This window comes from Schistocerca gregaria, chromosome 2 (genome assembly GCF_023897955.1).
Source record: "Schistocerca gregaria isolate iqSchGreg1 chromosome 2, iqSchGreg1.2, whole genome shotgun sequence".
NCBI classification, from domain to species: Eukaryota; Metazoa; Arthropoda; class Insecta; order Orthoptera; family Acrididae; genus Schistocerca; species Schistocerca gregaria.
In genome coordinates this window covers 439011823-439039334 of record NC_064921.1, presented here as the reverse complement: position 1 = coordinate 439039334, position 27512 = coordinate 439011823, and the positions used below count along the sequence as shown (strand labels likewise).

Genomic DNA, 27512 nt, shown 5'->3' with positions numbered 1-27512 from the left:
TGTGAATGTTTCCCAAAGCATAATGGAGCCGCCGCCAGCTTGCTCCCGTCCCGGAAGCTGTTCGCCTGGAAGACGACGGATTCGCTCCCTCCCATCGGCATGATGAAGAAGGTATCGGGATTCATAAGATCATGCAAAGCTCTGTCTCTGCACCAATGTCCAATGCCGATGGTCACGTGCCTATTTCAGTAGTATATACTTATATGGGCATGGTGTCTGTTCTTTCGGACATGTCCGAAGGAAAAGACAGCATTGATGACCTACAGCTGTCTAGAACGAAATTACAATTATATATTAATACGTTCAGATGCTGACGGGCGTTGATGTATATCACCGAGGACAGTTGAAAATGTTTGCCCCGACCGGGACTCGAACCCGGGATCTCCTGCTTACATGGCAGACGCTCTATTCATCTGAGCCACCGAGGGCACAGAGGATAGTGCGACTGCAAGGACTATCTCGCGCACGCCTCCCGCGAGACCCACATTCTCACCTTGTATGTCCACACACTACATTCGTACTGTCCCACCCCAACACACAACATTCGCAGTGTCCCACCCCAACACACTGCGGACATACAAGGTGAGAAAGTGGGTCTCGCGGGAGGCGTGCGCGAGATAGTCCCTGCAGTCGCACTATCCTCTGTGCCCTCAGTGGCCCAGATGGATAGAGCGTCTGCCATGTAAGCAGAAGATCCCGGGTTCGAGTCCCGGTCGGGGCACACATTTTCACCTGTCCTCGTTGATATATATCAACGCCCGTCAGCAGCTGAAGGTATTAAATTAATTTTAATTATTTCAGTATTAGTGTCCGATGTTATGGTGGTGGTAACATTGACACATGAACGGGTCGTCGGCTGCGGAGGCGCATCGTTAGGAATGTTGGGTGTACTGTGTGCTACGACACACTTGTACTGTGCGCATCATTAAAGTCTGATGTTAGTTCCGGCACAGTACGCCGCCAGTCCTGTTTTACCAGCCTGTCCAGCCTACGGCAACCAATATCTGACGTGAGGAGTTGCCACCCAAACCCATGACGTCTGGACGTGGTTTCACTTCAGTTTTGACACGTGTTGTAACAGAAATGGCTACTTTGGACAACGCGAGAGGAACTATGACTCACTCCGTGAAGCGTCATCATATACTGCAATTGGTCGAGCACAAACTGTGGAAGACGTGTAATCGTTTTTCAGTTCCGTACCTCCTGCGTATCACTACTGTTCATAACAGATATTCTTGAAAGTCAGTTCTTGTACGGCTATTCTGTAGTTTATCGAAATCACTTCAATGGAATGCGACGATGATTTCTTACCCAGTCAGAGACAGGGTTCCGCCTGAAATAACCTCGATGTGAAAGATATGAAGGCAACCGTCAACCAACCCAGTCGAGACTGAGGTCCTTAGAGGGGAAGGAAGCACAGGCTCCATCTGCAAAAGGAATTAGCCATCGCGTTGTTACAGGAAACACTGAGCCAGCCACCGTAAACGGATTAAGGACAGCTCAGAAACCTTAAATAGAGATGGCTGATGGGGAATCTGAGCCTTCATTTCTCTCGGAAACTACTCCAGTGTCTAAACCACTGCGTCACCAAACTACATCGTCGACCTCGAAAGACGCTTATCTTTTTAAATGTTGTGACCTGCCACCAGTGGCTGTCATTTAATAAAAATTGCGCAATTTTATAATCACTGCGTTTATGGGGGTCGTGCCCCATAGGACAAGAAAATATTGAACTGTTACTGCGCTTCTTAGTTTGCAACCAGAGGGCTCAGCAGATGTTCATTAATTACTTGAGGGGTTTTCTACGAAATCTGGATCCCCCCCCCCCCGCTCCCATTAGTGAGATGCCCGCCCCCCTCTTGAGATTAACCCATTAGTCGGGCAAAAATACGTAAAAGTGAAAATTTTAAAATATGTTTTAAGCATTGGTTAAAACACTTGAATAAAACCATGATTTATTGATGAAGTGTATTAAACAGTGTTGTAACAAGTGGTTAAAACACGCCAAAGCTGAGTAGCATTCAGTAGGATAGAACAGAGACAAATAGGCAAAAGGGCTCCACAGTAATAGTATTAACCGCTTTGACGAATACCTAAAAAGTAACCTTTTCTTGATGTATTCTATACATTAAATGTCACTGAATCTTTACTTACTTTGCAGATAAAAGACAACATTATTTGTAGCCGTTTAATTTCTTGCTCGCATGTGTGCTTCGACTTGTCAGCATGCCGCTTACCATACGCATTGTAAAAGTTTGATATGTTGAACACAATGCCATTAGCTTTATACGCGTTGCAGAATACCACAACTGACGCGCAGTGATTTGGACCGGAGCAGCAGAGAACTTCCCGAAAGATGTGCGGCACACGCGTAAAGTGTTCAGTTGAGAGAGGCCATAGACACTGGTCGGCTGTTTAACATCGTCTACAATCTGGATTAATTACATGAAACAAAATGTTATCTTTCATAATAATGTATAATCTCCGAATTAAAAAGCTGACGTGATATTTTCATTGTCCCTCCCACTTAAATAAGATTTGCTGAGATTTTGTTGGACCCCCAAAAAAATGGTTCAAATGGCTCTGAGCAATATGGGACTTAACATCTGAGGTCATCAGTCCCCTAGAACTTAGAACTACTTAAACCTAAATAACCAAAGGACATCACACACATCCACTCCGAGGCAGGATTGTTGGACCCCACCCCCCTGTTTTGAGCTCATAATTAATGGACGCCTCCTTAACATTATCAGGAAAGAAAAGGCTCTGGGTAAGTAAGAGAAAGCTCATGGGGCTTGTAACGGCGAGACACGGCTGATTTACTGCCGTTGCTGCTGCGGCTGCATCTATCACCGCGGCCTGTAGCCAGAGAGGTGATGTACGGCTGATAGCAGCAAACCCAGGCCGTGAGTAACGTGCCAGGAGGGTCTCCCTATCTGCGGCCCTGAGCAGGCCTGCTGGGCGGAAATAGCGACACTCGAACGTTCCGCGCGCAAGGGCCACAAGAGGGCGCCTTCCTCAACACGTGCACCCACCCCATGGAGTTCCTTCCCGCTTCTTCTACTACTTTATTACAGTTCACTTCTTGCAGCACACAGCAATAAACACAGGAAACACTATGCAAGAGGTGATGAGAGCAGAACTTGCATAATCATTCACAGAATTCCAGAATGAGATTTTCACTTTGCAGCAGAGTGTGCGCTGATATAAACTTCCTGGCAGATTAAAACTGTGTGCCGGACAGAGACTCGAACTTGGGACCCGAGATCGAGTCTCGGTCCGGCACACAGTTTTAATCTGCCAGGAAGTTTCATATCAGCGCACACTCCGCTGTAGAGAGGTAATCTCATTCTGGAAACATCTCCCAGGCTGTGGTTAAGCCATGTCTCCGCAATATCGTTTCTTTCAGGAGTGCTAGTTCTGCAAGGTTCGTAGGAGAGCTTCTGTAACGTTTGGAAGGTAGGAGACGAGGTACTGGTAGAAGTAAAGCTGTGAGGACGGGACGTGAGTCGTGCTTGGGTAGCTCAGTTGGTAGAGCACTTGCCCGTGAAAGGCAAACGTCCCGAGTTCCAGTCTCGGTCCGGCACACAGTTTTAATCTGCCAGGAAGTTTCATATTCACAGAATGTTTGCGTACGACGATACCACACAGTCAGAATAGAAGCGATAGTTGTTTTAATTCACAAAAAGGAGCACTGAAGATGTAAATAAATATAGGCCGATGACTCTTTTCTCAATGGTGTACAATTTTTTTTTACAAAAATACTCACTAATCGTCTATGAGAAGCTTTAGACTTTAACCATGATAAGGAACAAGCTGGCTTTATAATTCGGTATAGCACAATGAATTATTTATAGATTGTCAAAACATTTATAGAAAGAAGCAACGAAAATCAGTTACCATTTAGCGTGGAGAAAACGTTTGTCTCTGTCACAGTTAAGTCTGTGCAGACAATCCTTGAAAACCAAGTAATAGGTTCTACCCACTTCAATTTGTTGAAGAATGTATAGCTACAACAAGGCTACAGTCTGCACTTATTACATCAAGAGTCTGAAAAGTTCAGAACTGAGAACAGAGTTAGACAATAAAACTATTTCAGCAAAACTGTAAGGGGTTATCAAAATGTTTCCGTTTGAGCATGTTGCTGCAGCTTATTGCGACTCCGATGCGTATATACAAGCACCGACATGTAGACAAGGGATCAGTATCTTTTCGACGTGCATGATGTGAAAGCGGAAACGTGGAATATGTTGGCGTTACTACCAAATACGCCCAAGCTGGACTAAAGTGCTGGTTTTCTTTTCTTGGCCGGCGAAGTACAACCACTGGTAGACATGCATGGCAGAAAGATGATTGTGTACCGAGCACACTGTCTGTCGGAAACCACCGTTATGGAATGGTGTGACAACGGGGGCTGCTGCTTTGTGATTGCGTAAATCCCCATATCTCAAATGTCGAAACGCACAAATTGCGCAAACTCTAGTGGGAGACAATCGAGGTACCCGCCCTACAGTCCCGATCTCTCCCCACTCAATTATCACGTCTTCGGTCCCTTTAAAGGGGCCTTGAAGTGTCGACGATTCCTGCCTGACGAGGCTGTGCAGCCGCCAGTTACGAACTTCACGCAACAGGACACTGTGTTCTACCAAACGGGTAGCTTCAACCTGCTGCATCGGTGGGATGATTGCCTGACCGGCATACCAATTCTGGACCGGACGGCCGTCGAACGGAAATTCTGTGATCGTCCATTATATTTTCTGTAGCCCTGGAAGAGATCTTCCAATCAATCAACATGAATCTACATCTACAGCTACGTGATTACTCTGCTATTCACAATAAAGTGTCTGGCAGAGGGTTCAATGAACCACCTTCAAGCTGTCTCTCTACCGTTCCCTCTCGAATGGCACGCGAGAAAAACTAGCACTTAAAATTTTCTGTGCGTGTCTTGATTTGTCTTATTTTATCGTGATGATCATTTCTCCCTATGTAGGTGGTTGCTAACAGAATGTTTTCGCAATCGGAGGAGAAAATTGGTGATTGAAATTTCATGAGAAGATCCCGTCGCAATGAAAAACGCCTTTGTTTTAATGATTGCCACTCCAATTCACGTATCATGTCTGTGACACTATCTCCCCTATTTCGCGATAATACAAAACGAGCTACCTTTCTTTGAACTTTTTCGATGTCATCCGTCAGTCCCACCTGATGCGGATCCCAGACAGCACAACAATACTCCAGAATAGGGCGGACAAGCGTGGTGTAAGCAGTCTCTTTAGTAAACCTGTTGCACCTTCTAAGTGTTCTACCAATGAATCGCAATCTTTGGTTTGCTCTACCCACAACACTATGTGATCGTTCCAATTTAGGTTATTTGTAATTATCTTTTTATATATAATTCTACTGTACGTGTGTATGCCACTGAACTACTACTAAACGACTGGACCGATTTCAATGAATTTTTTTGTATGCGTTTGGGTTGCACCCTGGATGGCGCTGCCGGTATCTAGGTTGTTTATCCATACTGCAACCAAACGGCTGGATCGATTTGAATGAATTTTTGTGAATGCATTCAAGTGAGGGCCTGGAAGATTTACATTCTGACATCAGCACCGTAGGTAGCGTTGCATTTTTGTGTTCAATATTGAGCGTATTATATTCAGATGTAAGTTACGTGCATAGGATTTGGTTTATTTTTCGACATTTTAATTTGAGTGTATTATATTAAGTGTGTTTCGTTATTTTGATATTTTAATTTTTTTTTGTATGCTGTCTTAAGATATTTCAGGCGTCGCATTTTAGTGAATATTAAGTGTATTACATTCACGTGTAAGTTACGTACATAAAACAATGCCACGTCTTCGTGGACAAGGACGAAATATTGGTCGACGGACTCGTAATTCACAATTAGTCCAGAACCGTCGGTTAAATAGATCGGCAGAAGATCAATTGACGGACAACGAAAATTTAAGAAACCAGGCTGCAATCAGACGTGCTAATGAAAGTCAAGAGCAACGCAACGAACGCCTTCGAGCTAATGCATCGAGACAAAGATTGGCCCGTCAACGAGTCACCGACACATTCAGAACACGTAAACAACAGCGTTTGCAAGTGAATCGCGCATTGACACGTGCATCACTTCTTCGTCTTGTGTATGAATATGAGTCGGATATCGACTATTCGTCAGATTCACAAATTGTAAACGGTGTTATGAACAAACAATGCCAATACTGTAATGGATTCAACTACAGAGGTGAATCGGCCGGTTTCCGCTGCGCGTCTGGAAAAGTTGCATTTCCACCATTGAATTCGCCGCCAGAACCGGAGCTACATCTCAATCTAAATTGTTTTTGCGTAAAATTCGCAAATTCAATTCGTGTTTTCAAATGACATCATTTGGAGTAACAACAATGGTTCAGAATGAGGATGGTCCCAATTTTCACTCAACGTTATGATTCAGGGCCAAGGGTATAATCAAATTGGTTCTTCAATGCCGATGCCTAGTAGCGATTCAAAATTTCTGCAGATCTACTCCATGGGTGACGAGGAGCAGCAAATAAACGCACGCTGCCAGTACAACCATATCGAGCAAACGGAGGAGCGAGGAACTGTGGGTATTTTAGAACCGTTTTTACAGACTCACAACCAGTCGGTCCAGTTGTTCAATACCGTTTCAAACAGACTGCAAAACGACAGCTATACGATCGTCATCAAAGCAGACAAAGTACCATCTGGGCAACACGCGGGCCGATATAATGCACCGACCATTAATGAAGTTGCTGTTATGTTTGGCGACGCATTTGAACGTCGAGGTATACGAATCCAGCGCAGAGATAACACAATGTATACGATTGAAGACAGTCATCGCTCTTACGACGCTTTGCAACATCCAACGATATTTTGGGAAGGAGAAGATGGATATCATTTAACTATCAAACAAATAAATCCAGCTACAGGTACAATCTACATGTCGTTACCTAATATTTTATTTTTATGCACGATTAATTTCTTTTTGTCTTAATTATATTTTTACTTTGCAGGTGCAGAAACCAGCAAGAAAGTGAGCGCGATGAACTTCTACGCATATCGGTTGATGATTCGTGCCAATGAAGACAACAATATTCTCCGATGCTGCCAGCTGTTTCATCAATATATCGTTAATATGTATGCGAAAATTGAAAGCGAGCGATTACGATACATCAGGTATAATCAAGCCCTCGCGATGACTGGGTGTTGTGTGATGTCCTTAGGTTAGTTAGGTTTAAGTAGTTCTAAGTTCTAGGGGACTGATGTCCATACATGTTAAGTCCCATAGTGCTCAGAGCCATTTGAACCATTTTATAATCAAGCGAAACTTCGAGCTGAGAAATACATTCATTTGCTTGATGCTACTGTTGGTAACGTAGATGGAATAACTAATATCAACGACATCGGTGCTTCATATATTCTTCCATCATCATATATTGGTAGCCCACCTCATATGCAAGAATATATTCAAGACCCCATGACTTTTGCGCGCGTACAGACGACCAGATTTGTTCATTATATTTACGTATAATCCAAAATGGGATGAAATTAAAATTGCGTTATTGCCAGGTCAAACAGCAATAGATCGGCACGATATCACTGCACGCGTCTTCAAAGGTTAAAAGCGTCGATGAATTTGATTATTCATTCCTCTGTATTTGCAAAACACGTTGCTGGCTGTATTCTGTTGAATGGCAAAAACGAGGTTTGCCACGCGCGGATATTTTGATTTGGTTGGTCGACAAAATACAGTCTGCAGAAATCGATAAAATTATCTCAGCAGAAATTCCGGATCGGAATATCGATCAAGAATTGTATGAGATTGTTACCACTAACATGATCCATGGTTCATGTAGTACTATAAACATGACGGCGCCGTGCATGGACAATGAAAATGTACGAAAAGTTTTCCAAAAAATTGTATAAATGTTACAATCACTAATATCTATGGTTATCCATTATATCGTCGTAGAGAGACTGACCATGGTGGTCAATCACATCAATTATTCATGTCAAACGGTACAACAGTTGACAATCACTGGGGTGGTTCCGTTTTCACCATTACCTAAATTATCCTAAGGACACACACACACACACACACACACACACACACACACACACACACACACACACACACACATGCCCACACACATGCCCGAGGGAGGACTCGAACCTCCGCCGGGATCAGCTGCACAGTCCATGACTGCTGCGCCTGAGACCGCTTGGCTAATCCCGCGCGGCTGTCCATGAGGGCAGTGATATGTCTGTATTTGCTGTTCACAATGTTAACGAAAACGATGAAATAACACGGTATCGAATGGACCGATACATCAGCAGCAATGAAGCAGTTTGGCGCATTGTGGGTTTTCCGATACACGGAAGAGATCCTGCTGTTATACATTTGGCCATGCACCTTGAAAATGGACAGCATGTTTATTTCACGGAAGAGACTGCTCTACAACGTGCATCAGTTGCCCAAAAACCACATTGAGTTTTTCGAACTATGCAACCGGCCAGGTATTCCCGGTCAATTCGCAAAGACATTAATGTATACTGATGTGCCACGATATTTCACATTGAACAGACAGTCAAAAAAGTGGGAATCACGAAAGCGAGGTTTTCCGGTGGAAGGATACAACGGCATATATATGGGAAATACATTAGGCCGATCATACACAGTCCATCCAAAGCAACGCGAATGTTTCTTCTTGCGTTTATTGATGGTTAACGTTAATGGACCGACGTCCTTCTAATACTTGCGAACAGTCAATGGCATTTTGTACGACACATATCATGATGCTGTCGCGAATTACATTTGCTGGAAGATGACAACCATCGATATTACACTTGCAGATGCAGCATTGAGTTCTTCTCCTCATCAAATTTGCCATTTATTCGCCATATTATTGACGACATGTTTTCCATCTCAAGCTTCTGTCCTCTGGGACAAATATAAAGATTCCATGAGCGACGACATTGTGCATCGTATTCGGATCGCTGATCAAGATCTCCATATCGATTTTTGCCGGAAATATATAACGAGGCGCTAATAAAGATTGAAGATACTTGCATTCTGATTTCGAAAGTGCCACTCATTTATTTTGGTATGCCCTCACCTAACCGCCCAGCAACAGACATCATTAACAGCGAGATTCAGCGCGAACAACAGTTCAATACGGTCTCTAACTACTTTCGTTGAAAATAACGAGCAACTACTCACTGAAGAACAAAAGAATGTATCCGATCGAATTAATTTGTCAATTGTAGCAGAACAAGGTGGATTTTTATTTAGATTTATTTATTTACTTATTTATTTATTTATTTATTTATTTATTGACGCACCAGGTGGCACTGGAAAAACGTTACTCATCTCACTAATACTTGCGCGCATTCGATCACAAAATCATATTGCTTCATCAGGTATTGCAGCCACTTTGCTTGATGGCGAACGGACTGAACATTCAGCATTCACGTTGCCGTTTAACATTAATACAAATCCAGATGCAGAGTGCAACATAAAAAAGCATTCCGGTATGGCTAAGGTTTTGCAAAAATGCAAAATTATTATCTGGGTTGAATGCACAAGCATTCACTTGAAGCTCGCGATAGAATGATGAAAGATCTCAATAATAACACCAGGCTTTTCGGTGGTGCCTTACTGCTGCTGTCTGGTGATTTTAGATAGACACTGCCGGTCATTCCACGCGCTACATATGCGGATGAAATTACCGCATTTATAAAACAATCTTATCTATGGCGAAATGTCAGTACATTACGTCTTAGTACAAATATACGTGTTCAACTGCAAAACGATCCATTGGCACTATCATTGTACGAGCACTTGCTCAACATTGGAAATGGAACAATACCATTGCATGGAGACACACAATGAACCAAATTGTCAGACAGTTTTTGCAACATGGTAAATACGAAAGATGTTTTGATTGAAAGCATATTTCCAGATTTACAAGCTAATATTAATCATGCGTGGCTTCGTGAACGAGGTATTTCAGCCGCAAAAAATATCGAAGTTGACGCTATTAACTTCAAAATATAACAGTCATTGCCCGGCAATGAGATATTGTTCAAATCGATCGACACTGTTACCGATCCTGACGAAGCAGTCAACTATCCTGTTGAATTTCTGAATTCGCTGGATTTACCAGGAATGCCACCACATAACTTTCGATTAAAATTGGCTCACCTATCATTTTGCTTCGCAATTTAAATGCACCTAAGGTATGCAAGGGTACAAGGTTAGTCATAAAAAAATTATGGACAATATTCTTGAAGCTACAATTTTGAACGGCAAATTTGAAGGTGAAGTTGTTCTCCTACCACGAATCCCAATGATACCTTCAGACTCACTCATTCCATTCAGACGTCTGCAATTTCCAATTCGCTTGGCATTTGCCATGACTATTAATAAGTCACAAGGTCAAACAATGTCGATTTGAAGGTTGGATCTCGAAAATCCGGTCTTTTCACACTACCAGTTATATGTGGCGTGTTCTCGCGTTGGAAAACCGTCAAGTTTATTCATTTATACTCCTCAGGAATTGACTAAAAATATTGTTCATCAACTCGCATTAAGGTAAAATTAAACAAATGCTAATGAATATGACGAACTGTTTTTATAAAAATTGATGTTATTTCAAAATAAAGAATAATGAAATTATTATATTATTTGTCTTTCATTTCATACTTTGTTTAATGTGCTAATCGCTTGAAATATGCAGGACAACGTCAGTCGGGGCCGCTAGTAATCCCTAAGTATTTAGCTGAATTTACAGCCTTCAGATTTGTGTGACTTAGCGCGTAATTGAAATTTAGCTTCACACTTTTCCTTCTTCAAGGTCAATTTCCACTTTTCACACCATGCAGATATCTTATCTAAATCATTTTGCAAGTCGTTTTGATCATCTGGTGACTTTACAAGACTGTAAATGACAGCATCATCTGCAAACAATCTAAGACGGCTACTCAGACTGTCTCCTATGTCGTTAATATAGATCAGGAACAATAGAGAACCTATAACACTTCTCTGGGAAACGCTAGATATTACTTCTGTTTTACTCGATGACTTTCCGTATATTACTACGAACTGTGACCTTTCTGACAGGAAACCAGGAATCCACTCGCACAACTGAGACGATACTCCGCAGGCACGCAGTTTGGTTAAAAGACGCTTGTGACGAACGGTGTCGAAAGCCTTCTGGAAATCTCAAAATATGGAATCAATTTGACATCCCCTGTCGATAGCACTTATTACTTCATGAGTATAAAGAGCTAGTTGTGTTTCACAAGAACGATATTTTCTGAATCCGTGCTGACTATGTGTCAATAAATCGTTTTCTTCGAGGTACTTCATAATGTTCGAATACAGTACATGTTCCAAAACCCTACTGCACGTTAGTGATATAGGCCTGTATCTCACCGGATTACTCCTACTTCCCTTTTTCGGCATAGATGTGACTTGAGCAATTTTCCAGTCTTTAGGTACGGATGTTTCTGTGAGCGAGTGGTTGTATATAATTGCTAAAATGGAGCTATTTCATCAGCATACTCTGAGAGGAACCTGACTGACATACAATCTGGACCGGAAGCCTTTGCCTTTATTAAGTGATTTAAGGTGCTTTGTTACACCGAGGATATCTACTTCCATGTTTCTCATCTAGGCAGTTGTTCTTGATCGGAATTCAGGAATATTTACTTCGTCTTCTTTGGTGAAGGAGTTTCGGTAAAACGTGTTTAACAACTCTGCCTTAGTGGCACTGTCATCAGTGACTTCACTGTTGTTATCGCGCAGTGAAGGTATTGATTGCGTCTTGCCACTGATGTGGTTTATGTATGACCACAATCTCTTCGGGTTCTCTGCTAGATTTCGAGGCAGTATTTCGTTGTGGAAATTATTAAAAGCATCTCGCATTGTAGTACGCCCTATATTTCGAACTTCTGTAAAACATTGCCAATCTTCGGGATTTTGCGTTCTTTTAAATTTGGCATCCTTTTTTCGTTGCTTCTGCAAGGACGATCTGACCCGTTTTGTGTAGCATGGGGGATCAGTACCACCACTTATTAATTTATGTGGTATATATCTCTCAACTGCTGTCGATACTATCTTTTTGAAACCACTCCACAAATTTTCTGCACTTACATGATCAGATCGTAAGGTGTGAAGACTGCCTCTTAAAAAGGCGTTAAGGGCATTTTTATCAGCTTTTTTTTAAATAGATACACTTTGCCTTTCTTTTGATGGTTGTAGGTGTTGCCTAGCAGCAACTGCCTTGTGGTCGCTAATCCCTGTATTCGTCACAATAATCATTATTTGTCCAGGACTATTTGTTGCTAAAAGGTTAAGTATGCTCTAGCAACCATTTACACTTCGAGTGAGCTCATGAACTAATTGTTCAAAATAATTTTCTGCGAAAGCATTCAGTACGATTTCGGATGACGTTTTATGCCGAATCTTATTTTAACCATTTTCGAGTTGCAGATGATATTGTTTTGCTTGCTTCGGATCCAGAAGGAATTCAGCAAAGGATGAAATAACTGGCCTGAGTAAACACTCCCACAGGAGGCTTGAAGATTAATCGCAGTAGAACCAATATGCTGATAAGAGAATACTGAAGATTAATGAAAATTTACTGACATAGTTGACGACTTTGTACATTAAGAGAACCGAAAACAAGTAGATGGGCGGTCGAAGATATAAAACGGAAGCTAAAAATGGTTTGCAGTTCATTTTGAAAAATAAATGCTCTACTAAGAAGTGAAAGGTAGGAAGGAAGATTGGTGTTTAACTTCCCGTCGACATCGAGATCATTAGAGACGGAGCACAAGCTCGAATTGTTTCAAGGCTGGGGAAGGAAATCGGCTGCGCCCTTTCAAAGGAACCAGCCCGGCATTTGCCGTAAAGGATTTAGGGAAATCACGGAAAACCTAAATCTGGATGGCGTATGGGGATTTGAACCGTCTTCTTGCCGAATGCAGGTCCAGTGTGCTAACCGCTCTGTCACCTCACTCAGTAAGTATTAAGAAGTAAATCCCCAATACCCATTAAGAGAAAAGTGTACAGTTAGTGCGTAATGTTAGTATTACCTTACAAAACTGAAACATGTGCAAACAGTTCAGAAATAAATAATTGCCCAACGGGCGATAGAAAGATGTATCTGTGGCATAACAAAAGAAGGAATATAAATTTACGATCGGATCTTTGCAGCTGATAATATCTTTAGTTGTCAAGGTTTGGTGTCTTGTACACTAGTGTCCTTTACGAACTCTAGTCAGTCGTTACCTGATACAGGTCTGATAAGCCTAAAACTGAATAGTTACAAAGAAGTATTAGCGAAGCAAAATACTATTTTCATGCTTTACGTATTTAAACTTGAAATCCATACAAGTTATAAAAACATGTGCGATCGTACAAATATATGTTTGTATTTATATTCCACATCTTCTCCTCAAACACTGTGGCGAATTCAACCAAACTTGGTACACGTTTCACTTACTGTTTGGAAACAAGCGCTGTGGGGGTAAGAACCACCCACCAAACAACGGAGTGGGGATGAAAAAGCAGTGTAGCCCACGACGCGAGAATAGCCATAATAAAGTCATCCATTATTTTAGAGTGAAAGCACTTGGAGGCTTGCAACAAACTTCATACATAACTTCCAACTTTTACGAAACCTTTTATCGCTCACGACCACCACAAAATGATGAAAGGAAAAAAGTTCACGACTTACTACATTTTCGCTGTTTGTTGTTGTTGTTGTGGTCTACAGTCCTGAGACTAGTTTGATGCAGCTCTCCATGCTACTCTATGCTGTGCAAGCTTCTTCGTCTCACAGTACCTACTGCAACCTACATCCTTTTCGCTGTTTATGCTGTAAAATTACCACATGAAGCATGACGTTTTAATTTAATACTTCTTTGCTACTGACTGTATTCATTTTTCAGACAGTGTTCACATATGCCACTGAATGTACCAGGAAAATTACGTCATTGTATGACACTTAGTTCAGGAGATACGACCTCATAAAAATTAAGATGCGTAAAATACTATCGCATCTTGCATGGAGGATACGAAAATATATCATTGTACGACACACAATTTGAGAAATATACCGTCAAACACTGGGTGGGATGTGTGACAAACTGCAGCAACATGCATGACGTTTTAATTTAATAGTCAACGAAGCAGGCGAAGAGGAATACAAACGTCTCAAAAATGAGATCGACAGGAAGTACAAAAGGCTAAGCAGAGACGGCTAGAGGACTAATGTAAGGATGTAAAAGCATTTATCACTAGAGTTAAGATAGATACTGCCTACTGGAAAATTAAGGAGACCCTTGGTGAAAAGAGAACCACCTGTGAGAATATCAAGAGCTCAAGTGGAACACCAGTCCTACGCAAAGAAAGGAAAGCAGAAAGGTGGAAGGAGTTAATAGAGGGTCTATACAAGGGCGATGTACTTGAGGACAATATTATGGAAATGGAAGAGGATGTAGATGAAGATGAAACGGGAGATATGATACTGCGTGAAGAATTTGACAGATGACTGAAAGACCTAAGTGGAAGGAAGGCCTCGGAGTAGACAACATTCTATTAGAACTACTGATAGCCTTGGCAGAGGCAGTCATCACAAATCTCTTCCATCTGGTGAGCAAGAAGTATGAGACAGGCGAAATACCTTCAGACTTCAATAAGAATATAATAATTTCAATCGCAAAGAAAGCAGGTGCTGACAGGTGTGAAAATTACTGAACAATCGGATTAACAAGACACGACTGCAAAATACTAAAACGAATTTTTTACAGACAACTGGAAAAGATCAGTTGTGATTCCGTAGAAATGTTGGATCGGGCGAGGCAATACTGACGCTACGACTTGTCTTAGAACATAGGTTAAGGAAGGGCAAATCTAAGTTTCTAGCATTTATAGTCTTAGAGAAAGTTTTTGACAATGTTGGCTGGAATACTCTCTGCAAATTCTGAAGATGGCAGGGGTAAAACAAAGGGAGCAAAAGGCTATTTACAATTTCTACAGAAATCTGATGGCAGTTATAAGAGTCGAGGGGCATGAAAGGGAAGCAGTGGTTGAGAAGGGAGTGAGACAGGGTTGTAGCCCTATCTCCGATGTTATTCAGTCTTATATTAAACAAGCAGTAAAGTAAACAAAAGAAATATTTGGAGTAGGAATTAAAATCCATGGAGGCGAAGTAAAAACCTTGAGGTTTTCCGGCAACATTGTAACTCTGTCAGAGACAGCAAAGGACCTGGAAGAGCAGCTCAACGGAAAAGGAAGCATCTTGAAAGGAGGGTATAAGATGAACATCAACAAAAGCAAAAAGATGAGAATGGAGTGTAGTCGAATTAAATCACGTGATGCTGAGGGAATTAGATTAGGAAATGAGACACTTAAAGTAGTAAAGGAGTTTTGCTATTTGGGGAGCAAAATAACTGATGATGGTCGAAATAGAAAGGATATAAAATGTAGACTCTGAATGGCAAGGAAAGTGTTTCTGAAGAAGATAAATTTGTTAACATCTAGTATAGATTTAAGTGTTAGGAAGTCTTTTTGAAAGTATTTGTATGGAGTGTAGCCATGTATGGAAGTGAAGCGTGGACAATAAATAGTTTAGACAAGAAGAGAATAGAAGCTTTCGAAATGAGGTGCTACAGAAAAATGCAGAAGATTAGATGGGCAAATGGGGAAGTACTGAATACAGTTGGGGAGAAGAGGAACTTGACGAGAAGAAGGGATCGGTTGGTAGGACACCTTCTGAGGCATCAAGGGGTCACCAATTTAGTGTTGGAAGCAAGTGCGGAGGGTAAAATCGTAGAGGGACACCAATAGATAAATACACAAAGCAGATTCAGAAAGATGTAGAGTGCATTAGTTATTAAGAGATGAACAGGCTTGCACAGGATACAGCAGCATGAAGAGCTGTATCTAACCAGTCTCTGGACTGAAGACCACACCACCAACAGTTCTTTACTATTAACTCTAGTCAAAACACTTTTCACAGACAGCAGGCACACATACCGCTGGATGTACCTGCAAAATTATGCCACCACACAGCACACAGCTCACGAGAAACGACGTCTAGAACACCGAGCTGTGCTGTGTGAAAATGAAACTGATGGGCAAAATTCGCTAGACCTACAGGTGGAATGTGTGTACAAATACTTGTGAGATTTGTTGAACGTATGTGAAATATATTTTACATATGCATGTGTGGGCAAAGTCATGGTTAAAAAGCTCGTCCTAAAGCCCTGGACCGATTTCAATCAAATTTGGCACACACATTAATTACTATCTGTAAACAAATACTGTAGATGTAAGAACCGCCAGCCTGCTATTGGGGTGAGTGTGATAAGATGGAGAGAGAAGGGACGACGAGGAGATGGAAAGACTGCAAGGAGGAAGGAGGAGATAGGAGGATGAGAAGATAGACAGAGATAGGAAAGAGGAGGAGATGGACAGAGAGAGGGGGAGGAGGAGACTGACAAAGGAGGTGGAGGAGGAGACTGAATTAGAGGAGGAGGAGGAGATGAGCAAGGGGAAGGAGCAAATGGACAGAGGGGGGAAGGAGCAGATTGACAGAGGGGGGGAAGGAGCAGATTGACAGAGGGGGGGAAGGAGCAGATTGACAGAGAGATGGGGGAGGAGGAGGTAGACTAATAGAACACTGGAGTAAAAACATACTGGAGAATGCTGGATATAGAGGTAGTTGTATAAAGAAACGACACGAGAATTGAGGAACAAAATTGTAGCTGATGTTCCTCCTTTCCGAAACGGATTCTTGCGCGGCGATTCGAACAGGGGGTCGAAGTGGTGCACACTGCAAAGGACACGGCTGCGGGAGCCGGTAGACGGCGCAGCCACTTTCGCAGCCAGGGCTGGCTTTCGCCGGTAGCCGAGCGTGGCATGGCCGCCTCGCTCCGCGATGAACTGCTCTCTGCCGCTCGCCTTGCAGCGATTTCGCTTCTGCGGCATCCGCTCCGTGAAACTTCCTCCGGTGCTTTTTCCAGTCAACGCCTCATTACTTTCTCTCCTAAAACTTGTATTCCAATGCCATTTCCGCCCGCCTTTTATCTACGGAAAGCTCGAATCGTCCTTGGATAACTGTCCTGCCTGACATAACATCACAGCGAATATTAGTACTCCTTCTTCCTAAAACATTTCTGTATATGTAGGTTGTTGACAGGGCCTCTCGTTTCTCCCACAGTCTATCGTTCAGAATTTCCTCCCATTGCAGTCTTCTTCAGTTCACATCATTCTTCACTTGGTTTCTCGATCTTGTTCATGGTCCTTCAATTATTCTCCTTCCAGATTCCGTCCATTCTAGAGCTCTTCTTGGAACTTTCCTTGGCCCATTCTTTCAATGTGACCAAACAATTTAAGCCTATCGCTCTCCAAGGTTTACTTTAGGGGGCTGACCTGATGTTTCCTGCTGTTTCATTCCTTATCCTGACCTTTCTCGTCTTATCCAGAAGCGCTCACTGGAAACGATGCGCATCTCTTGTCGCTTGTATTTTCCTCTGGTATATCTTTGTTCGAGGCCAACAATCTGAAATTTGGAAATTTGTGGTAAGGTCTTATGGGACCAAACTGCTGAGGTCATCGGTTCCTAAGCTTACGCACTACTTAATCTAACTTAAACTAACTTACGCTAAATACAACACATACACCCATGCCTGAGGGAGGAGTTGAACCTCTGACGAGCGAGCCACGTAGACTTTGACAAGGCGCACAAGACCGCGCGACTAACCCGCGCGGCCCCAACATTCTAAATCATAGGTCAAACCTGGAAAATAATATGACTTCTATATCATGATACTTGCTTTGGCAGGTATTTTTCCAATTTCTAAGCATGTCTGATAAACAATAACAAAATTCTGAACGTGTTTTATTATCTCTGTAATTTCATCGTTGACATTTCCTTTATCGGGTACTTTACTTCCTAGATACTTGATAGCATCTAGTTCTTTAACAATTTTTCCATTACAACTGACGTTCTTCATTTTTTTGCTGATTTTTCATTAGCTGACATTTAATTAAGTTTATTTCTGTGCCTGCTTTTTCAATTACTCTCTGTCAGATATCCAGTTGTCCTTCCAATTTCCACTCATTTTCTTCCCAATCATCTCAACCGCATATGCTTTCATTGTCATCACGTGCTGTTGACTCCTGGCGAAATTTCGTTATGATGATGTACTTGAGAACAAGGTGACAGTTATTGAACTATAAGAAATAATATCGTCATAACTTCTGAACGGTTTGCGTTAGGATGTTCAAACTGCATGGTTGGCAGCGGAGCATGATTGGAAGTTTGATGTGATTATGGTTTGGTTTAACGACGAAGCCCACTTTCATTCGGATGGGTTCGTCAGTAAGCGAAATTGGCACATTTGGGGGACTGAGAATCCGCATTTCGCGATCGAGAGGTCTCTTCAACCTCAACGGTGACTGTGTTGTGTGCAATGTCCAGTCACGGAACAATAGGTGCGATATTCCTTGATGGTACGGTGACTACTGAACGGGACGTGAAGGTTTTGACAGATGATTTCATTCCCATCATACAAAGTGACCCTGATATCGACCAGATGTGGTTCATGCGAGACGAAGCTCGACCCCATCGAAGCAGGAGAGTGTTTGATGTCCTGGAGAAGTACTTTGGGGAACCATACTCTGGCTCTGGGGAACCCAGACACCACGAGCATGGGCCTCGATTGGCCGTCACATTCTCTGCATCTGACCACACGCGACTTCTTTTTGTGGGGCTATATTAGGGCACGGTGTACAGTAGTAACCCCAAAACCATTGTTACGCTGAAGACAACCATCCAGGAGGTCATTGACATCATCGGTGTTCCGACACTTCAGCGGTTATGCAGAATTTCGCTATTCGTCTGCGCCACATCATCGCTAATGATGGCAGGCATATCGAACATGCCATAACCTAAATGTTAATATCTGTAGTGACGTTTACATATTGAATAGTGTATGTTCACAGTAGTTTGTAGCTGATTTACGTTTTTTTTTTTTTTCATACAGTTCAATAATTGTCACCCTGCATATTGAAGAACACTGGAGAGAGCACACTTTATTGTCGAGCCCCTCTATCTGGCCGACACCATTCCGATTTCTTGCCATCTACGCAGTTCAGGCATTTATTATAAATGTTTCCGATTATGAGTTAGATTCCTTTTGAAAGTTCCAGTCTATTCACACTTTGCCATATCTCTTCCTTTCTCGCAGTGTTAAAAGCCATATTTGTGTCTGTGAGTGCAACTACGATACTGTTCCCCAAATTCCCATTTCTTTTCTGTTACCTGTCTAGCTGTAAAAATGACATATATAGTTGCTCTTCCAGGTAGAAACCCTTGTTACTCTCTTAATTGCAATATAAAGTCAGCGAAATGCAACAAACGTGAAACTGGTATGATGTCAACGACATACTTGGATGTACAAATGATCAGTATTTTGGTGCAACCGCATAAAGTATATACGGGTAACGTCATCTACCATCAATATACTAGGTGTACGCAAGGGAACATAAGAATGTTGAATGGTTGTGAGAAAATCGTGTTATGACTTGTGTGGCAACAAGTGAAGTCTATCTGCACATGTCGTAATTCGACAGGCTTTGGATCGTGGTCTATTGAGACCGCGGTTTATCATTCCGCGGTATTGTTGGTGCCTTGAGACTATGCAGACGACAGGATTAACAACACCATGCAGGATCTCAACATCCCCATGCGTCCAGCGCCCGAGAGGACGAAAATATTGTCTGTTCTCCGGCACAGCGTGGTACAGCTGCGTGACGTACCTTGAGTCAGAAAAAGGGCTTCTACGCAAGACGAATATCGACACGGACAATGCGACGACGTCTCGTTCACTACGGATTGCCAGCACGACTTCGCTTGACACGCAACAAAGAGAGACGCGCCGACAGTGGTATGTCCGACGACGTCACTGGACACTTGAGTGGCACCACGTCCTCTTGTTAGTCGAGTCCCGGTTCTGCGTACAGTATCACGATGGACGTATCCATTCACACAGTCTGTCCAAAATTTCTTTAGGTTGACACTTCGGCAGGAGCACGTGGAGGCGCGGAACAGAGTTGCCACGTCCCGCACGGAACACACGCGTTATCTTCCATTTCATTCAGTTCAATATGGAAAGTGCATCGATGTGTTCTGAAAGAGCTACACTATGCTTTCATTTCAGTTTTATCTGCAGCAACAAATTATTAAGACGATATAAGCATAGTTTACGAAAGTACATTTTCTAACGATGTTACCGAATTTTCGACATGCGGAAACTTTTCTGTTATTGAAGTCAAGTGAATACATTATGTGAATGAAATCTTAACCATAACTCTATCGGAGATCTCCAATGCGGGATAATTTGAATTAAATATGACGCACAATTGTCTGCTCGCGCGTCAACTACTAATCGGGCACCTCTACGGTTTAGACACGAGAAACAGATCTCTATAGGCCTATAACGAAACTGCTTTTAATTTTTTTGTTCTACCCATTTAATTCCAACACAACAAAAAATAAGATTTGCGTGTTTTTCACAGTGGGAAAACGTATTTAAAATAGCCCAAACTCTATTAATTAGAAACAACAAAAGCGACACAAATAATAGACCAGCAGCTGTGTTATGAAAAGTAATATTTATTTTGTGTGATACATACTGAATTCCTGAGATGAACTTCCTTTGAAATTAGTTCTGTTAAGGCCTACTAATTAAAAATTTATAACTTACGACAATATAATTTTGTTATGTAGGTACTTACAACTGCAGAGGTAAACTCCGCACGTCAAACGTATAGCTGAATCCACCCGTACTCCATTACTACGGGAATAATCGAAAAACTCCATTGATATCATTGTCGTCGCTGTGACGGATTCTTGCAGTGTCGCTATCACAGTTATCATTTAATAAAATTGTCATCTCCTCCAATGAATTTTCCAAGAGAGTTTCATTCTGCCATTCCCTTTCCATGATACTCTCAGCATGTTTGCGTGTTTGGCGAGTTTCTTCCACTGTTTAACGGTGACGTTCCTGACAGCTTTTCTTGTGAGTGCTTCGACTACAGAGAGGGCAAATTTATTATTATTCGTGGCAACGTAACCTTTAATGTGGGCCCATATTACGGCTATTGGATTGAAATGGCAGTGGTAATATAACGACTGTACGCCCATGTTCTTTTGCGGGAACTGTGGTTCAGGGAGACTTATTTTTTACAGAAGCTCCACATTTTTAAGGTCATCACTTGCATCGACGTTATAATTCTGAAAGCAATCAATCATTTTCTCCTTTCGTTTTGCCTTGTCAACAACAACTGAATGGTAAGGAACATTACCTAGAACAATTGTTGATTGTTTTTCAAGATCTGCTATTATCGAATCTTCGAAGCACTTTGTAAATGTAACGTGGTTCATTTTTTCGGAATAATCTTCTGTTTTTCAAACAGAAGACTATTTGTCAGAAAACCTAACGAGATGCCTGCATGAAGAAGAATACATCTGCCCCCCCTAAACCCCCTCTGCTAGAAGGCATTCCTTTGTTCCTTTAGCTGTGTCATCTGAACAGCCCTGCTTGACAACGTGACCACACCTGACCCACTTTGTCGATATTTATGCTGCAAATATCCCTGAAAAATTGGCATCGCCAGGGAGCTATATATTCCATCTCCAGAGTCGGCCACAGAAATGCCCACAGTGAAATCCTACGTTGAGTAACATTATGGACAAGGATGTGCTACTGCCTTGAAAAAGTTCTGATTCTTTAAGTGTGACAAGTAACTTCCTGAGCGTCGGATGTTCCTTCCTGCGACAATAATCATAAATACCTGTACGACAACGAATCGTATCCTCTGCAGACAAATCGATATCGTTAATCCGCTTAACCGCACAACGTTCTTTCCAGGAGTATTAAGTTCCGATGGGTTTTAAGCTTTCCTTTTTTTTGTCGAACATTTCCTTTCCAATCATCACAACAGTATTTTTGTTTATATTCAAAGTTGCAGCAGTTCCGTCAAAAATGGCTCTGAGCATTATGGGACTCAACTTCTAAGGTCATCAGTCCCCTAGAACTTAGAACTAATTAAACCTAACTAACCTAAGGACATCACACACATCCATACCCGAGGCAGGATTCGAACCTGCGACCGTAGCGGTCGCGCGGTTCCAGACTGTAGCGTCTAGAACCGCTCGGCCACCCCGGCCGGCAGCAGTTCTGTCGATCACTTTCGTAACTGAGAGCAGCGGGCCACCATTAACTTTCTCATTCCCAAAGTAGGCAGGTAAGGCACAAACCATTTCTCTTGACCGCCCTCGAATGACAGTCCCCTAGCCAAGCGAACGACATCGAACTTTTCCACTTATAACTTTCGACGAACTTCCCGCTGACATCGTTCAGTACCACACTAAGTATCACCAAAACAACGAATAACAGAAACAACAAATAATGGAAACAACGAATAACAGTAACACCGAATAAAAGAGTAACTCCCACAACTGTAAAAACAAACACACAGAAAGTCATTGAGCTCAACGAACACGCAAGACAGCAAGTTGGCTGCAACTGAAGCCCACTGCAAGCAGGACGTCTTGTGTGGGGTGGTTTGGCAACTTCGGGGATTTTCTGTAGCTGCAGGCAGCGTGTTATTCGCGGGAAGTGGCCCGGGCCTGACACCTGAGTTCCCAAACTACCACCTCCGCCCACGCTGTCAATTCTAAAGTATATTTGGACAGACTATAGGGGAACGAACGTTGCCAGACTGCATTTGTTATGGTCATCTGGCGTAACGGTATGCGATAACACTGTCTACGCAACACGACACCGTTACTTCGCACGGCTGGTAATTTGGACGACAACCATTACAGTTCTGATGGGTTAAGCTCGGAGGCTGTCCCCTATCTTTCAGACCTCGGTGACATTATCTTTCAAGAAGATAACGCAAGACTACATGATGCCCGTGTTGCCCTGACCTAACTCGATAAAGAGAGTAATCGGCTGTTACCCTGACCATCACGTAACACGTTCATCAGGTGTCTCCCCCAATGAAAACATCTGGTCATCGACTGCAGACATACTGGCACGCCGCCACTAACCATTCACTATAGCTGATAAACTCTGACAGCATAGAGCTGAAGCAGCATAGAATGGTGTACCTTTATCTGAGGAGCATTTGTTTATATCGTGTTACGTGCACAGGTTATAATTTTACAGGAAGCGAAAAAGACGTTTCACTTCCTAACTCAATGTCATAAGTCTCGACGGCCTATGTTCCAGAATTAGTCATGACTGAAATCATTTCCCAACAGGTAACGGACCCATTTTAATTTTTACATTGCATGTAATATGCTATGCACCAATTCACTGCACAAAGTATGTCTTGATCCAACCATATTTTCACGTACTATGACTTGAAAACGCTTAATTCAGTTTTTTATTTATTTTTATATAAATGAGCCTGTGATGGCGTTTCACTTTATTTGGTATGCTCTATACTTTATTTTACGCTTTCACCAGACAGAATACTGTGATACTTCTACAATTAAATCTGCCTTCTTTGCGGTTACGAGGTGACTCAAAATTGAAACTTCCTGGAAGATTAAAACTGTGTGCCCGACCGAGACTCGAACTCGGGACCTTTGCCTTTCGCGGGCAAAGGTCCCGAGTTCGAGTCTCGGTCGGGCACACAGTTTTAATCTGCCAGAAAGTGTCATATCAGCGCACACTCCGCTGCAGAGTGAAAATCTCATTCTGACTCAAAATTACTTACATGTGGACGTTGATTGAAGTACCTAAAACGAAATACGTCTCTTCAAGTCAAAACTACAGGTAGTAAAGCCGAATCAAAGTATAACTACGTGCATTTATGCAATCTTTCCCCCCACGAGAAACATCAGTGCACCGACTTTACAAGTTTAATAGAAAATGATCATTCTTAAAACATGTAAGGTGTTAGTACCTACTAAGCTAATTTTTCACGTTGTCTTTTAGTTTCCGCACCTCTAATTCTCATTTCACCTCCTTTCGGTCACCCTCCAACATCAAAAGAGCATTTACACAGCTATCAGAGCGGCAATTGTCAACAGAAGGTCAACATGTTAAGACATGCTAACTATGGCTTCCTTGACGCTTTCGGTTTGAAGCCACACAGCAACAATGATGTCACTTGAAGTAAATTTATTTTAGAATACGACGAGTAAATTACTTGGTATATCTTGCAAAATTTCTTTGCTTCGACAATGTTTAATAACAACAAGGAGGTACGAATAGTCGTTCAACATCAGAACACTGTAACTCTTCCAAGCAAAAATTTCATATAGTTGGAAATGAATTTTGTACAAAGTGATGAATCTGAAATGAAAACACCTAAGCTATCATGTAACATACTCATTTTTATTTCAAGAAATTAGATATGAACTGAATGATATCGAGACCGATCGTACCAGTGATGTCACAAGCCTACAAACACTTCAAACATGTTTCTGCATGGAAATTCCATCAGAATCGCTTAGAAAATGCAGGGCAGATCGTTGGCAAATCAGAAGGTAGAGTCGTAATTGAATACAGATGACTTAGCATCTGGATCCTGCTGAATTTGCTAATGCTTCATTCGAGGATATGGAAAGTAGTTTGGTAAACGTCAAACACAAATTTATCCCTATATGAAGTGCAGCAGACAAGAAATCATATACCCTACATGAATGGAGGAAACCAATAAAATCATCCTTGACAAGGTAGTTGAAAACTATCACGTCAGTAGGGTTGATGTTAAACACTTTTAATTTATGTGATTCCCCAAGCTAGTTTCGGTGTTACCTCTTTCACTATAAAGTCATTGCATACGTTTTTTGTTTGTTACTGTACTTCGGCATACAGTGTGTCATCTGCAAAGGTATGAATGGCTGTCATTAACAAATATGAAAATGTGAACTTAAAACGTCTGTGTCATTACAAATGGAATTTATGGCTCTATTGTGATACAGTCTTCGTGGGCACTAGGTTATAACGAAGTCTGTCGTGCCTCATGTTAGTTGATAGGCTTTAGTTACATGCAAGCCTAGCTTTTCACTTTGGCAGTAATTGAAACACGAAGGAGGATCGGAAAGAAACGTACCATAATTTTTCTCCCCTGGTTTTGTAGGTGGAATGTTAAAATTTCACGTCGATATAGTTCGAAGTTTGCGCTATAGAGGGTATTTTGTTTTCCACTGCATCTCCAGAGAGAGAAGCATGGCCTACATAACAAACATGGCGTGCATGTTACTGTCATCAACTTAAAGGGCATAAGACGAGTGAAATTCACAGGGACATGCGTGGCGTGTGTGGGGACGATTGTACGGACCGTAGAAATCTTTCTGGGTAGTGTGCATTCTTCCAAAAGGGCCATATGAACTTTAGGGATTCGCTGTGCAGCGGGTGGCTGTTAACAGCTACAACCCCGCAGAATGTTGGAGCCATTGAGGCAGCAAATTTGAACGACCGGCATATGCAACTGCGAACCTTATCGCTTCAGTTCGACATTTACTATAATGCAATGTACGATACTGTTCATGACATGTTCAAACTCCGTAAAGTTAGTGTAAAAACGAACACACAGAAAGTACCTAAGAACCTGATAGACAATAACAAGGAACAGCGAACAATGACACACTTCGATCAGTTAACGCGTTATGCCGCAGCAGAACATGACTTTCTGAAAGGAATCGTCACTGGTGATGAGTCGTGAGCGTATCACTACACACCAGAAACCAAGCACACGAGATGCGACAGATAAATGTCCTGTGACTAGGGCCTCCCGTCGGGTAGACCGTTCGCCGGGTGCAAGTCTTTCGATTTGACGCCACTTCGGCGAATTGCGCGTCGATGGGAATGAACGGATGATTAGGACAACACAACACCCAGTCCGTGAGCGGAGAAAATCTCCGACCCAGCCAGGAATCGAACCTGGGCCCTTAGGATTGACATTCTGTTGCACTGACCACTCAGCTACCGGGGACGGACATGCGACAGATGTGGGAATGAAATCAGCAGCCACATATGGCTATACTCCAAGCAAACGGACTTCTACGGAAAGGATGTATTGAAACGTGTAAAACGATGGGAGAAATGTGTTGACAATATTGGTGACCGTGTAGAAAGTGGGTAAGAGATGTGCCAGCGGCTGGCAATTACAGACTTAGTGCAGCCTTCGCACGCAATCATTACCGAAGTAAACGAAAGCTTCATTAGCCCCGAGACGGCTGTCCCCTGTCTCCGCGCAGCAAGCTGTTGGCCTACTCTTTAAATTTCTGCTGTAGCCTACGCCTGCAACGACATTTCTAACCTGCAATTAGCAGACTTCTCGCCCGAAGGCGGGTGTGAACATTACCTAGAATACTGCCGCAAGTACAGCGGCAGTAACGACGCAGAGAACAGTCTTCGCCTGCGTCACCAAGGAGACCTCCATTAGCGTGGATACTCGTTTTCCCATCTCCTTTTATACGTGTACCAACTTTTTTTGCCATTAACCCCGCTCTGTTTCAATATATTTTCGCTGTCTCATCGGCATACTCTGAGTTGACAAAAGGTAGTGCATTGGTGGAGCTGTCAGTTGTCTTCAGGTGATTCATGTGAAAAGGTGTCCGACGTGATTGTGGTCGCACGACGGGAATTAACAGACTTTGAACGAGGAATTGAAGTTGGAGCTAGACGCATGGGACATTCCATTTCGGAAATCGTTAGGGATTTCAGTGATCCGCGATACAGAGTGTAAATAGTGTGGTGAGGATACCAAATTTTAGGCTTTACGTCTCACTATGCTGTTTTCTTAGTGTTGTCAGTTATAACAGACAAGCGACACTGCGTGAAATAACCGCAGAAATCACAGTGGGACGAACGGCGGACACTGCACGACACCGCTGCAACGCCTCTCCTGGGCTCGTGACCATTTCAGTTGCTAAGAGCTGATGGTAGGGTGGCACAGACCCCACGGAACCACCCAATTTGTCAAAAGGCAATGTGCAAGCTGGTGGTGGCTCCATAATGGTGTGGGCTGTGATTACATGGAATGGACTGGGTCCCCCTGGTCCAACTGAACCGATCATTGACAGGAAATGGTTATGTTCGGCTACTTGGAGACCATTTGCAGCCATTCATGGACTCCATGTTCGCAGACAACGATGTGACATCACTGGGCTACAACTGTTCGCAACAGGTTTGGCGAACACACTGGACAATTTTAGCGAATGATTTGGCGATCCAGATAGCCCGAAATGAATCCCATCGAACATTTGTGGGGTGTAATCGAGAATTCACTTCGTGCACAACATCCTGCAACAGCAACACTATGGCTATAGAGATAGCACGGCTCAATATTTCTGCAGTGGATTTCCCACTACTTGTCGAGTCCATACCATGTCGAGCTGCTGCATTACACCTGGCATAAGGAGATCCGACATAGGGAGATA

General features: G+C 42.5%; 1 protein-coding gene and 1 non-coding gene across 3 annotated transcripts in view; both read right to left on the bottom strand.

The window, feature by feature from the left end:
* The window catches only part of LOC126325294 (uncharacterized), a 354815-nt gene that overhangs the window by 266569 nt on the left and 60734 nt on the right, over nt 1-27512 (bottom strand). The window lies entirely within an intron of this gene.
* Trnat-ugu (transfer RNA threonine (anticodon UGU)) lies at nt 355-429 on the bottom strand. Its single transcript has one exon. It is a non-coding gene; the product is annotated as a tRNA-Thr (tRNA).